Here is a 16,620-nt window from a genome sequence, read left to right as displayed (position 1 = left end):
TACAACATTTGATATTTACTCGATTTCTCATGTAACGATTTTCCTATTTTGTTGTAATTAAAAAACGTATGACTGTAGATACTTGAAAATTTCACTGAATGTTTATATTAGCATTTTCTATACACCATACAATTTTGAAAATATTTTGACTCTTTTTGAGCTGTTTACGGACATAGTCAGTTTTCAATTATTTTAGTTTTTATTTCTTTAAATATCAATAAAATTTTATTCGTTGGGTAGAAAAGCGTGAAAATTTAATATAAGGCTGCTGATATATCGTTATAATAGCCGTTAAAAAATATTAAAAATACATAGGCTCAATTTTTATTTATAAGCATTTAAAGTTCAAATTTTGACAACATTTATCAAATTTATAATTTAATAATTATTTTGTAGTTAAAAATGTATAAAATGTTCAACTTTTGTAGCTGAGGATTAAAAATTTAAAACAAGATTCCACGTAAATAGGTTATATATAAATTACTTTATTCACTATAATATCATCAAATATACTTGGTAATATCATAGGCTGACAACCGTTTTCGCTCAGAATCGTTTTTCTTATACAATGATATTATATCATTGAATTCAAATTTAACACCATCCATTACAGTGACCCACTTGTAGCCTACTGTACAGCAGAGCGACATCCACTTACCCACCTTTTTTTAATTAACCTCCCTTTTTATTTAATTCCTGATAAACGAGTTTTGGATAAGTACCTACCTACATAATAGGTACCTGTCCTACCTATATTAATTAAAAACTATTTTTAACACGACGTATTTACTTATTATTTTTGTCTTTTAGTTTATCTAATTTTGTATGATTAAAATATGTTTCCTTTATACCCAAATAATTTTTAAGTACCTACAAATAATATAGAACTCAATTTTATTTTAACAATTAAATACTTTTATTAATACAGTGTTGATTTTGTAGATGGGTAGTAATAAATTAACTGTACATTCAGGATTACATGCATTCAGGTGAATAATTATAAGATTGCAATGATAGATGTAAGATGTAAGATATATTGTTGATTCATCAATACGATGCTGGGTGGACTTGAGGACTTCCCATGTTCAGCGACCGGCGTCGACCCGTTTTGTGGCACAGCGGAAACTTCGTACAGCTGACTGTTCGACAAAGACACTGTAATATTATTTGAAAAATATTATTTCTACTTAACCCTAATAACTGGGTATAATGAGTTTAATATTATATTATATTACAATAAATATCAAGTACCTATATTATTAGCTTCTAATAATTGGGACGTCATTTTTATGGATATTGATCCGGATAAAATGATGCTGGCCCAGCGCTATGCCACGGTTTAAGGCGTACCTATCCGATGAAATTGTTGGAGACTCTTTCGAACTGGGCAATCTGATAAACGGTGACGTGATCGTTACTTCGCGGCCATCATAGGGTATACACAAAAATGTAGGTCATCGGGCTGTCGGCTGTATGTATGATAAAGTCCTGGAAGTGGGAATTACAATAGTCCCTAAAATGCTGTTACACCTCAACCTTAATAAAAACAAAGAATGATTAAAAAATGGCAACGGAATTGGCCTACAAATCTGAAAATATGCTTATGGACAGATAACTTCTCAACGTAATACCTATTATGACCGATCCAATAATAACTTTCCATAGGTACATCAGACCTATGTGCGACGGCTGCTCACCAACGTATCGACATCCACCAGATAACTTTGGTAAGTTTTCAAACTATACCGCTCATTCTTGCGGAATGCTAAAGAAAATTAATTTATTAGATAAATATTATACTATAACAATTTTTAAATATAGACGTTTTCAACTCACAGTTATGCAGATGGATGTCGACCGGTTTGGGAGCGACGTCTGATACGCCATTGTTCTAATGAATTCAAACATGGATAATATATTATTATAATATTTTTATATGTATACAGGTACGGTTAGGTATATTAAATTAATTAAGTAGGTACTATATTAATATAGTCTATTAATTATTTTTTTACTATGCTTTTATTGTATTAAAATATACACAATGAATTATAACTTACATTATTGGACTGGACTTACAGCAACGTCGAGTTGAGGTACCTGTCCATAAACACATTTTCATCAGCAAAATATAATATAAAATATAAAGTAAAGAAATGCATAAAGAAAAAACTGTATTTTTATTCATACAATTTTGAAATCAAAAACATTAGAACAAGATAATGCTTTCTTGATAAATTAAAAATATTTGAAGATTTGTCATACGTTTACATGGCAATAGTAAAATTCTATTAAACCTATTAGGTACGTAAACAACATTTATTAATATGACAAATATTTAAAATTTCAAAAAAGGGGGACCCTTGTGTTAATACCCCTCACTTTGTTTTTTTGGTTAGCGCTGGAAGTTTTTGTGCACAAACGTCGGGACCTGGTGCACATTTCTGCACAAACGATGCACAAATGTTTGGCACGTTAAAAATTTCAATTTTCCAAAAAGAGGGTGTCTCATCGTTTCAATGCCCCCCCCCCCCCACTTTGTTTTTTGGATGGCGCTGAGACTTTTTGTGCACAAACGTCGGGACCTGGTGCACATTTCCGCACAAACGATGTACAAACGTTTGGCACATTCAAAAATCCAAATATTCAATGTGGGGGGGGGGGGCTACCGTTTCAATGGCCCCCCATTTTGTTTTAGGGATAGAGCTTTCAGTTTTTGTGCACAAACGATTGGACTTGGTGCAAATTTCTGCACAAACGATGCACAAACGCTTGGCGTGGTCAGAAGTTCAAATTTCGAAAGTGGGGGGGCCATTGAAATGGACCTACTCAAAATAATTTGCTAATTTTCGTGAGTTTTCCGTATTTTGTCAACATTTGAACTTTAAATGCTTATAAATAAAAAATCTGCCTTTGAAACAATAACCTAGGAGCCTTCTATTAAATTTTCAATCTTTTTTACTCAACAGATAAAATTTTATTGATATTTATAGAAAAAAAAACTAAAAAAATTGAAAATGACAATGTCCGTAAGCAGCTCAAAAAGAGTCAAAATTTTATGGTGTATAGAAAATGCTAATATAAACATTCGGTGAAATTTCATGTACCTACAGCCATTTGTTTTAGAGTTACACCAAAAACCAAAATCGATTTTCTCAAAAACAGATTTTGCGTAAAAATTCCCGTTTTTCCTTGATTTTTCTTTTGTTTTTCACGTCGCTTTTGAAAACTACTAGGAAATTTTTACTTTTGACCCCCCAAAGTACCAACTAAATTCACTTTCCTATCAGAAAAGTTACTGTTGAAGAAAATCCAAGCACTTTTACTGTCCTAAAAGGTGATGACAGACACAAAAATAAAAAAAAACTCACATCATTGTAAAATCAATATGTTCATCGCTTCGCTCAGAATCTAAAATAAATAAAAATAAAAAATGAAAAAAAAACACAAATCATTATAAATTCAATACATTCGCCGCTCCACTAGAATCTAAAAATGTCAATTATTTAATTGTTTGATTTTTTGCTTTTCGAATAATATCAAAATAATAAAACATATCAAAAATAATATCAATATATTATAGAAGGTATATTTTCCATTTTTTTTCGAATAAAAACTTATTTAATTTTTTTTTTCTTGTTGATGGGCCCATCATTTAAACATAAAATCTAGCAAGGGAATGCAATTCATACCTTGCTTACCCTATTGTTGCGGTACTGGTGTTGGCGCCCGCAGGCAAATGCATTTTAGAAAACAAAAAAAAATTGAAATTAAAAACTTCAAACTAAAATGTCCAGAATCTTAAACAGAAAAAAAATATTCAAAATATTTAGTTCATTAATGATGGATTATTCAAAGTGCGCCAGGTTATCAATGTTCAAAAAGTATATACAAAAAATTCAACTAGGGTGACATAACAAAAAAAAAAAATTGAAAGAGGTTGTTGGCGCCCGCGGGCAAATGCATTTTAGAAAACAAAAAAAAATTGAAATTAAAAACTTCAAACTAAAATGCCCAGAATCTTATACAGAAAAAAACTATTCAAAATATTTAGTTCATTAATGATGGATTATTCAAAGTGCAACAGGTTATCAATGTTCAAAAAGTATATACAAAAAATTCAACTAGAGTTACATAACAAAAATAAAAATTGAAAGAGGGTGTTGGCGCCCGCAGGCAAATGCATTTTAGAAAACAAAAAAAAAATTTGGAAAAAAATTTAGAAAAAACTATTCAAAATATTAAGTTCATTAAAGAATGATTATTCATGGGGCACCAAGTTATCAATTTTCAAATCAATACAAAATATTCAACTAGAGTTACAGTACTAAAAAAAAAAATTGAAGGGAGGGATTGGCGCCCGCAGGCAAATCGATTTTAGACAACAAAAAAAAAAATTGGAAAAAAATTTACATTAGAAACACACATTACGAAGTTCAAACTAAAATGTCCTAACCAAATCTTAAACAGAAAAAACTATTCAAAATATTTAGTTCATTGAAGAATTATTCAAAGGGGAACAGATTGTCAATGTTTAAAAAATTTGGCTAGAGTTAAAATCATAAAAAAAAAAATGAAGGGAGGTGTTGGCGCCCGCAGGCAAATCGATTTTAGAAAACAAAAAAAAAAATTTTCAAAAAAATTTAGAAAAAACTATTCAAAATATTTAGTTCATTAAAGAATGATTATTCATGGGGCACCAAGTTATCAATTTTCAAGTCAATACGAAAAATTCAACTAGAGATACATAACAAAAATAAAAATTGAAGGAGGGTGTTGGCGCCCGCAGGCAAAAGCATTTTAGAAAACAAAAAAAAATTTAAAAAAAAATATTATTGTAGGAATACACATTACAAAGTCTATACAAAAAATTCAATTAGTCACATAACTAAAAAAAAGTTGAAGGAGGGTGTTGGCGCCCGAAGGCAAATGCATTTTAGAAAACAAAAATAAATTGAAATTAAAAACTAAAATGTCCAGAATCTTAAACAGAAAAAAACTATTCAAAATATTTAGTTCATTAATGATGGATTATTCAAAGTGCAACAGGTTATCAATGTCCAATAAGTATATACAAAAAATTCAACTAGTCACATAACAAAAATAAAATTGAAGGTGGGTGTGGGCGCCCGCAGGCAAAAGTATTTAAGAAAACAAAAAAAAATTTGGAAAAAAATTTAGAAAAAACTATTATTAAAAATATTAAGTTCATTAAAGAATGATCATTCATGGGGCACCAAGTTATCAATTTTCAAATCAATACAAAATATTCAACTAGAGTTACAGTACTAAAAAAAAAAAATTGAAGGGAGGGGTTGGCGCCCGCAGGCAAATAGATTTTACTGTATGAATACTCATTACAAAGTACAAACTAAAATGCCCAGAATCTTAAACAGAAAAAACTATTCAAAATATTTAGTTCATTGAAGAATTATTCAAAGGGTAACAGATTGTCAATGTTTAAAAAATTTGGCTAGAGTTAAAATCATAAAAAAAAAATGAAGGGAAGAGTTGGCGCCCGCAGCCAAATCGATTTTAGAAAACAAAAAAAAATTTGGAAAAAAATTTAGAAAAAACTATTCAAAATATTTAGTTCATTAAAGAATGATTATTCATGGGGCACCAAGTTATCAATTTTCAAGTCAATACAAAATATTCAACTAAAGTTACAGTACTAAAAAAGAAATTGAAGGTAGGTGTTTGCGCCCGCAGGCAAAAGCATTTTAGAAAACAAAAAAAAATTTAAAAAAAAATATTATTGTAGGAATACACATTACAAAGTCTATACAAAAAATTCAATTAGTCACATAACTAAAAAAAAATTGAAGGAGGGTGTTAGCGCCCGCAGGCAAATGCATTTTAGAAAACAAAAATAAATTTAAAAAAAAAAATTATTGTAGGAATACACATAACAAAGTCTATACAAAAAATTCAACTAGAGATACATAACAAAAAAAAAATTGAAGGTGGGTGTGGGCGCCCGCAGGCAAAAGCATTTTAGAAAACAAAAAAAAATTAAAAAAAAAATATTATTGTAGGAATACACATTACAAAGTCTATACAAATATTCAATTAGTCACATAACTAAAAAAAAGTTGAAGGAGGGTGTTGGCGCCCGAAGGCAAATGCATTTTAGAAAACAAAAATAAATTGAAATTAAAAACTAAAATGTCCAGAATCTTAAACAGAAAAAAACTATTCAAAATATTTAGTTCATTAATGATGGATTATTCAAAGTGCAACAGGTTATCAATGTCCAATAAGTATATACAAAAAATTCAACTAGTCACATAACAAAAATAAAATTGAAGGTGGGTGTGGGCGCCCGCAGGCAAAAGTATTTAAGAAAACAAAAAAAAATTTGGAAAAAAATTTAGAAAAAACTATTATTAAAAATATTAAGTTCATTAAAGAATGATCATTCATGGGGCACCAAGTTATCAATTTTCAAATCAATACAAAATATTCAACTAGAGTTACAGTACTAAAAAAAAAAAATTGAAGGGAGGGGTTGGCGCCCGCAGGCAAATAGATTTTACTGTATGAATACTCATTACAAAGTACAAACTAAAATGCCCAGAATCTTAAACAGAAAAAACTATTCAAAATATTTAGTTCATTGAAGAATTATTCAAAGGGTAACAGATTGTCAATGTTTAAAAAATTTGGCTAGAGTTAAAATCATAAAAAAAAAATGAAGGGAAGAGTTGGCGCCCGCAGCCAAATCGATTTTAGAAAACAAAAAAAAATTTGGAAAAAAATTTAGAAAAAACTATTCAAAATATTTAGTTCATTAAAGAATGATTATTCATGGGGCACCAAGTTATCAATTTTCAAGTCAATACAAAATATTCAACTAAAGTTACAGTACTAAAAAAGAAATTGAAGGTAGGTGTTTGCGCCCGCAGGCAAATGCATTTTAGAAAACAAAAAATAATTGAAATTAAAAACTTCAAACTAAAATGTCCAGAATCTTAAACAGAAAAAAACTATTCAAAATATTTAGTTCATTAATGATGGATTATTCAAAGTGCACCAGGTTATCAATGTTCAAAAAGTATATACAAAAAATTCAACTAGAGTTACATAACAAAAATAAAAATTGAAAGAGGGTGTTGGCGCCCGCAAGCAAATGCAATTTAGAAAACAAAAAAAAAATTTAAAAAAAAAAAAAAAAGGAATACACATAACAAAGTCTATACAAAAAATTCAACTAGAGATACATAACAAAAAAAAAATTGAAGGTGGGTGTGGGCGCCCGCAGGCAAAAGCATTTTAGAAAACAAAAAAAAATTTAAAAAAAAATATTATTGTAGGAATACACATTACAAAGTCTATACAAAAAATTCAATTAGTCACATAACTAAAAAAAAATTGAAGGAGGGTGTTAGCGCCCGCAGGCAAATGCATTTTAGAAAACAAAAATAAATTTAAAAAAAAAAATTATTGTAGGAATACACATAACAAAGTCTATACAAAAAATTCAACTAGAGATACATAACAAAAAAAAAATTGAAGGTGGGTGTGGGCGCCCGCAGGCAAAAGCATTTTAGAAAACAAAAAAAAATTAAAAAAAAAATATTATTGTAGGAATACACATTACAAAGTCTATACAAATATTCAATTAGTCACATAACTAAAAAAAAATTGAAGGAGGGTGTTGGCGCCCGCAGGCAAATGCATTTTAGAAAACAAAAATAAATTTAAAAAAAAATATTATTGTAGGAATACACATTACAAAGTCTATACAAAAAATTCAACTAGAGTTACATAACAAAAACTATTCTAAATATTTAGTTCATTAAAGAATTACTCAAAGGGTACCAGATTTTCAATGTTTAAAAATTTGGCTAGAGTTAAAATCATAAAAAAAAAATTGAAGGGAGGTGTTGGCGCCCGCAGGCAAAAGCATTTTAGAAAACAAAAAAAAATTTAAAAAAAAATATTATTGTAGGAATACACATTACAAAGTCTATACAAAAAATTCAACTAGAGTTACATAACAAAAATAAAAATTGAAAGATGGTGTTGGCGCCCGCAAGCAAATGCAATTTAGAAAACAAAAAAAAATTTAAAAAAAAAAATTATTGTAGGAATACACATAACAAAGTCTATACAAAAAATTCAACTAGAGATACATAACAAAAAAAAAATTGAAGGTGGGTGTGGGCGCCCGCAGGCAAAAGCATTTTAGAAAACAAAAAAAAATTTAAAAAAAAATATTATTGTAGGAATACACATAACAAAGTCTATACAAAAAATTCAACTAGAGATACATAACAAAAAAAAAATTGAAGGTGGGTGTGGGCGCCCACAGGCAAAAGCATTTTAGAAAACAAAAAAAAATTTAAAAAAAATATTATTGTAGGAATACACATTACAAAGTCTGTAAAAAAATTCAATTAGTCACATAACTAAAAAAAAATTGAAGGTGGGTGTGGGCGCCTGCAGGCAAAAGCATTTTAGAAAACAAAAAAAAATTGAAATTAAAAACTTCAAACTAAAATGTCCAGAATCTTAAACAGAAAAAAACTATTCAAAATATTTAGTTCATTAATGATGGATTATTTAAAGTGCAACAGGTTATCAATGTTCAAAAAGTATATACAAAAAATTCAACTAGAGATACATAACAAAAAAAAAATTGAAGGTGGGTGTGGGCGCCTGCAGGCGAATCGATTTTAGAAAACAAAAAAAAAAATTTGGAAAAAAGTTGACTGTAGGAACACGCTTTATGAGTACACGGGTACTCAGCGTACTCCCAGGTATAGCCGGTTAATCTTGAAAAATATTTATACAAAAAAATCTACTAGAGTTCAATGAATTGAAAAAAAAATTGTTTGAGAAATTTGTGTGAAATAACACTAAACAAAAGAATACGCTGGAAGCTAAATACTGCAATACATATTAACTACAATCCAAAAACTAGGTATTGTTTATATTATAATAATACGAACAGTTATTATGATCAGAGGTGTATCACCGTAATATATGTATTAGAAAATGTATAAAAACGAATGTAATTTATAAAGGATGCATAAAAATTAAATCAGAAAAAGGTCCTGCACCGACTCTATTATGTGATTGTAATTTATGAAGGACACAAAATAATGTTTAATTTAAAATAATATTGTGTTTGGCTGGGTCTACAGTCAATATTAAATAACAAACTATAAAGTGTAAATGTAAATAAAAACATAGTCAGATATCTGTTTTAGTCTTTGTAAATATGTGCGGAAAAAAATTAGATATAGTACAATGTAAAAAAATGTGGAAAGAAAACCCTGAGAATTCTTTGACAGTAGGATAATAAAACACAAAACTATATATTAAATTAAAACTATTGATTTTATACATTTTCTATTTACAAAAGCTCATAAGTATTGAAAACCTTATAAAATCCTAAAAAAATTATATTTTGTTATATTTTAAAATACATTTTATAATTTGTTGTGTTAAAAAAATCATTATTTAATGTTGGCTGTATTTAAGTTTTTAATAACTATACTGGTACAACTCTAGCTGACAGTCTTTAAGACCGTGTTAAAAACTATAATAATTAGTTAACGTCTAATTTACTGTCCTATCCTAACCTAGCCTAACATAACCAAATTAATAATATTTAAATATTTTCTTTCATTGTTATGTTTACAATATCGAATACCTTTATAGTTAGTAGGAAAACATTATCGCAAAGCTCTCGACTAGTGATTGTAGTCGTCTATCATCACCATAGCTTCAACTAATCTTAGGTTTACCAAACTAGCTTCTTATGACTAATTACATTAGGACACTTTGAATAAAAAGTTCCTGAGTTGCAGGTTGCCGAACTTATAAGTGATTGATTATCAAGTTGATCCTTAGATTGTTGACACCTTAGTTCCCCTCGAAGGCCGCTGGTAAGACTATTATGTCCTATCCATTATGTTATATCTATATTATCTATGATGGAGCCATACCCAGCTCACTCGTGTAAACAATTTGAAGCACATAAAAGCGATTAACGAGTCTCTATTAATGATAATATGAAATCCCAGACCTGTCCCCCATACTCTGATATTAAGAGCCCAGCCCACCTTCATATTCTCTATGCAAAAAGTAAATTTAAGACAAATTTGTAAATCAATGCACAGTCTCTCTATTGTACTAATATTTGTGATTTCATTAATTTTCAGTATTTTGTATGATTAGATTGGGAAAACATAAGACAATATCATTTACAAGACTGTGACTAACACAATCATACTTTGATAAAAGTATATGATATAAGTACCTTCTATATTTGAATTCTTCGTTTTTTTCCAGGTACTTTATTGGTGGACGGCACTTTAACAACGGTCCCTCGATCTACTAAGGCAACCTTGAGGCATTTCCTTTTAGGAAATTAATTAAATTCTCAAACATAACTCTTAATTCAAGAGTTTGTAACTAATATAATATATGTTATGATATTTATGGACGACACTTGCACCATGGCCCCTCGATATAGTAATGTGGCGACCCGGCACATCTCTTTTAGATAAATGATTAAATACTTAATCAAGTCATACAATTTACTAAACATTTATGTTTTGTAGATAATTTGAAGAAAAATTTAAAATTGAAGAGAGACTGTGTGAATTAACAAAATTTGTGGTATGAAATGTTTATTTGAACACCTGTTATAATGTATTATAATGAACTTAAGTTAATTTTTTATAATGTACTAAGTAAACATTTGAACGTTTATTACAATATATGTATATTATACATAGATTTCAAGTATGATTTTTTTTAGTTTTTTTTTTGATAGTTACCTACCTACTACAATACAAGACACTTTATGTTTATATTTTGAAGCAACATTATATGTTTTGGATTATTTAGATCTATATAAACTAAATTTCAGACCCATAGTTTAGTATTTAAAGTTTGTATGATCAAAGTCGTGGAACCAAATTTTATCAGACTCTACTAGAATGTTGTAGTTAAATTAAACTATAATATAGGTATGTGGAATAACAGTACCTAACCTTCTATTATAATTTGTTATGAATATAATATTTTAAGTAATAACTCAAATTTAGCACTTTTACGGTACTTAATACATTTTCCTAATATTTTAACAGAAATTATGGAGCTAAAAATATAGAAATTCCTATATTATGTCACGGTCCATAGTTGATAGTTTTGTTTCATTTATAATAATAATGCTTTTTAATATACTTTTTCATAAATTAATATTTATTACAGTTGGCTTTTATGATTTGTTTGAACTATTAGTACGTATTTTTTTGGGGAGATCCCTATTATTACAATACCGTTACCAATATGCGTTTTTTTCTGGTTAGTTAATATAATTGCATGTTTTCATGATTTCTTCGTATTTATGCTTATTTTCTCAAAATGTTTTTATATTTTCGGTTCATCCGTTACCTACCTACCAAGTGTGTAAATAAAGAATTTTTTTTGTAAACCAATTTGAATTATTATTTATTAATTTAAAAAAATTTTAATAAAAACGTTTTCATTCAGTATTTTTTTGAATATTTTATTATTTTTAATATTTTTGAAAATTTCAGTGCATATATTTGCCTGTTTTTAGTGCATACATGCAGGCAAATATTTAACACTTAAGAGGATGTCAGATTTTTAGCGCACCATTTATTTGTCTCTCCGACCCACGCACAATCATTTTAGTGTTTTCTTAATCGTACATTTGGTATGCTACGCGTGGGTCAAAGATGGAAAACAAATAGTGCGCTGACATCCCAACCAGCAACAAGTTTACACGAGTGAGCTTTGTATGGCTCCATCATAGATAATAAAGATATGGATAGGACATAATGGTCTTATCAGCGGTCTTCGTCCTTCGAGGGGAACAATTGAGGCCAAATAAAGTATACTCATATCGAGTATCGACTATCAATATAAAGGAGCCTCAATTGCCTTCCCCTCCGGGAACGCGGCCTCAAATGTATTTAACATAGGCGTTGACTATCCATGGTGTCAACAATCAGAGGATCAACTTGATAATCAAACACTTAAGTTCGGCAACCTGCAGCAACTCAGGATTTTTTTATTCAAAGTGTACTAATGAGTCATAAGGTTAGTTAGGTAAACCTATGGTTAGTTGAAGCTAGTGGCCTTTGCAATTCAAGATCTTATCCTACGTATTCGGCATTGTTAACATAACTATTCTACCTTTACACTTTTTCTTCCCCCGTCTCTCACAGCTATATACAGGTTCAGCCACTCTCATTCCACACCTCCATATGATCGGTATTCTGTCTATCCATCTCTTCTTCAGTCTTCTCGCCCCTTATTTCCCACCTAAATTAACTAACTTCTATAGCCACTCTCACTATCTCTTATCATACAGTGGCCGAACCACCTAAACCTATTCTCTCTTGTTTTCACTACAATATGTACACTACCCTACACTACCCTTAATTAATTAATTTCTTATTCTATCCTCTTTTGTACCTTAACACCTTACTTATTATTCTCATATCTGCTACTCTCACTCCACTTACCTACCCTAACCTTACATTTATTTTTCATCTTTCCCTTTCATACACCAAACATTCTGAAATCCTGTTGACCCATTTCCTTATCTTCGCCATATTACACACTACCTAATTCCTATTCACCCAGTCTCTAGTTACCTACAAGTCATCGTACTTGATTATCGGTGAAAATATTTAAATATTATTGAGCGAATTCCCTACTCGAAAGAATTACTTAAAAAAATATCATACCTCACCAATTTTCTAATTTTGAACACGACTTTATTGATAGCCCGAATAGTGTTATACCGATATAGTTACAATAAAAATATTGAAAATTTTCGGGCAATACATCCCCTGATCAATTAACTATAATAAAAAAAAAACCTACTGAGAAATAAGAAAATACATACCCCGTGACGGAATCGAAATCTGCTACGAAACTTAGTCTTCGAAACACTGAAACGTTCACACATTTCAATCAGCTTATGATATATTATTCCCAGTTTGAAAATGTTCACTGACGAATGCCATTTCTGAAATAACACGCATCTTATGCAGTAAAATGTTCTACAATATTCTAATGACCTAGTTACAGTCTACAGATATTATATAAACCTACCAATAAATACCTAATATTAATTTTTATTACACAGAGTTTGTATTTTTAAATGTTGTATTTAAGGATTTATTAGTTTTATTTTTATACCTAACAAAAATTACATTTATTCACAAGTCAGTTATCAACTAGAACTCGACTACGAGTAAGACAGCGTTTGGATTGTTCGGACTGGCGTATAATTTATTATTATTATACATTGCGCCTTTGTTAGGCAGTAGTAAACGTAAAACTTAGACGAGTGTGTTTAATGAAATAAATTAAAAAATTGAATAACACAACAATAGCTTAAAAATTAATTTAATTCAAATAATGAGATGAACCTTTTTAGATCATATAAATTTTCCAGAACAAGCCCCCAGTTGTTGGTCGCATGCCAATTTTAACCATATACTAGACCACAAGTTTATAGACATTCTATAATGCACTCTGCTGCCGGTGGCCCTATATAGACGCAAATGCAGTAAATTCAAGTTTATAATGTAGATAACGGTTTTATTACTTGGTTTATAAACAAATTCTAATTGATATAAAATAGTAATTATATAAAAATAGTTTTATTGATCCCAATATTTAAAATAATGTTTCAAATAAAATAATAAAAAAAATTAAGAAATACCTATTAATTAATATGTATTACCTAAATAACAAAATAACTAAATAAATTCGTGTTTTTTTTTAAACATTTTCACGTCCCCCCCCCCCACCCCCCCTTACGAAATTGTGTCACTCTTCCTTAGAGTGGTGCGCCCCTTAGGTTAAGAGCCCTTGAAATAGTGTATGTTAAAAAATCAGCCATATCCTTCCCCCCCCACCCCTTGACAAAATCATTTGAATCATTTAGCTACTTTATGAATTAAGAACGATACATTGAACGTACAAAACTGTACCTACCTACATAATAGTTATCAACCTATTAACCCATCAATAATATTATATTTTTTATTGTGTACACTAATCGATTGGTATATACAAAATAACGTTAAGTTATAAATAAGACGTGGATTTAAATGCATTAAAAATAAGAAAAATGCCTTAAAAATACGATTTAATGCACTTATATTAAAAAGCTTAATAAAATGGCCAGAAAAATTAAAAGTCCAATTTAAACGAATATAAAATAGAATTTAGATAAGTGTATAGGTAGTGTATTCTTTATATTTTGAGTTTCATTATAGCACATCAGTCGATCAGATGCTATTTAATATTTTAAAATAAAAATATTCGACAGTAATTCCATATTGGCAAGTGTTGTTTTCTATAACTGAAGACTGAAGTTATAGTATCGAACATAATGGGTACGTAAAAAAATAGAAATATAAGAAAAAAAATTACCTTTATTTAATTGTATTTAATTTTTTTCTAATAAGTTTTTTATAAATTGACTTTATCCCATATAAATGTTCTAATTTCATTTTTCAATTCGTTGATAATATTATATGAAACGAATTCTTTGCTTGGAAAGCAATGTTTTAGAAAATTCAGAAAATGCAGTTTATATTTAAATATTATAAATAATAATTTCTGATGCATTGATGCGGAAGAGTGAAGGGGTGGACAATCAGCCGAACCGAAATCTAACATCTTAAACACTTAATATAAACAATTTTTCACACACGCGTCATGGTATGAAAATAAAAAAATATTTATACCGATTTTCTGCCGAAAAAATAAATTACTTTAATCTCAATATTATTTATTAGTTAACGATATCTTTGCTCAGAATCGTTTTTCGTTTGTTCGTTTTGTATGTCAATAATGTATACGTGGATATATTATTATTACTAATAATTATAGTAGTTGTGTTTGTTTTATTTAATTTATTAATTTAGTACTATACCAATAAATTATATATTAATTAATAATTTTTAAAACATTGTGTTCAAAAAAATAAAAAAAAATGTGTTTTTAATTAGAGTCTTGTAATGTACCTACCTATATTTAAAAAATAAATAAATATAATAATAACTGTTGAACTTTTAGGGACATAATAGGTAACACATTCGTGTATGTAGTATTACACTATTTATATAGGTATATTTATATACCTATACGAGTATATGAGTAGGTATATTATTCATAAGTGCGCACACGTCAGGATAGGCAGTTGACCATTCCGTGAATATTACTTTTATGTGTGCATAGTTATACGGCCCTAATCTCTATGATATAGAATATAGATATTAGGTGAACAATAGAAGTTAAGTATGTGACACTAAATTAATAGTTACCTATAACTTATAACGTTGTATTTGGAAAAAAAATTATTAGTTATTAATTAAAATTGTATCTTATGACTATTATCAGTTATAAGTCATAACATATATTTCTATAAATTAAACCAAAATATTTATATATTTATATTAAGTACCCTGTATAGGTATGCACCTATTAATTATAATTATTCTACAAACAGGGACTGGAAAAACGACGACGGCGTTTATATCTCGCGTATTTTATACATTTCTAGTCCGGAACTAAAATATGCGCCTACAACACTTGGATAGCACATTTTTCGTGACATTAAATATTTGTTTTAAGTCTTAAAAGTAAATTTAAGCCCCAAAAGAATATAAAAACAAACTTACTTTAATTATCGACTCCTTCGGCGGAATCCGTGACGTGTGTGAATTGCGACGCCCATGAAGAAACGCTCCAGAATACAGCCAGACTTAGAATATTGTGATTTATGAAAAATAAAATTATACGAAACGCAGTAAGATTTTTGCTCATATCTTCTTTGCTTATTGAAATTTTAATCGACTGTGTCTTCTGCAACGACTTTGAGATTTGCCATAGATTAAATAAATAAATGATAGATATCATACTAGGTACGTCAATATGATGAATCCACGGATATAATATAATGCAACTTTTTATATCAAAGAGTTCTGTGTTAAGGACCAATTTGTTCATTGAAATTTGATATGACAATAAACCAAAATAGTTTATAATTTTGAATTTGAATTATAATAATATGATATAGGTATTATTTAAATTATTATTTTCGTTTATCAATTTAATTATTGATTAGTGTGGTGAATAGATATCAGAAGCACAAGAATATTTTTATAAGAGCATATTGTATTTTATGAATTATTAAATAAAAATGTGATTACTGGATTTTAGAGTTAACATAAAGCCATAAACGTATACAGTAAACTCATCAAATACTATAATACCAACTATATTTTTACAATGATGTGTTTTTTTTAAAAATATTTTTAGTTATTTTTTCTTGTGGTCTGTGTAAACGATAAGTATTCGTAATAAATATTCAATTTTCATATATAATATTATTTTATAGGCACTCAGTTTATGTAATCATATGTTTATTCTTAGTTTAGTTTAGTTGTAGGTATTTAGTAAATAATAATAGGTATACGAAATTGTGTTTTCGAATAGCAATTTATTGTTTGTATTAATACCTACACCATAATAGGGAACTAAAATTTTGTAAATGATGTACAAATGTATTTTTGGTGTTTTAAGGCTGCTGTAAGATCAATTTAT

General features: G+C 28.7%; 1 long non-coding RNA gene across 2 annotated transcripts; it reads right to left on the bottom strand.

Moving 5' to 3' along the window:
* Nucleotides 1-936: 936 nt before the first annotated feature.
* LOC132945799 (uncharacterized) lies at nt 937-12,985 on the bottom strand. Of its 2 annotated transcripts, XR_009664601.1 has the most exons (7): nt 12,902-12,985; nt 3,372-3,411; nt 2,061-2,100; nt 1,837-1,891; nt 1,632-1,765; nt 1,252-1,536; nt 937-1,155 (listed from the first exon to the last, which is right to left on the bottom strand). It is a non-coding gene; the product is annotated as an uncharacterized LOC132945799 (long non-coding RNA). The 2 variants fall into 2 exon arrangements; XR_009664600.1 differs by lacking the exon at nt 3,372-3,411 and having other exon boundaries at nt 12,902-12,958.
* Nucleotides 12,986-16,620: the final 3,635 nt, after the last annotated feature.

Source organism: Metopolophium dirhodum, chromosome 5 (assembly GCF_019925205.1).
Source record: "Metopolophium dirhodum isolate CAU chromosome 5, ASM1992520v1, whole genome shotgun sequence".
In the NCBI taxonomy this organism is placed as follows: domain Eukaryota; kingdom Metazoa; phylum Arthropoda; class Insecta; order Hemiptera; family Aphididae; genus Metopolophium; species Metopolophium dirhodum.
This window is presented reverse-complemented; position numbering and strand designations above follow the sequence as displayed.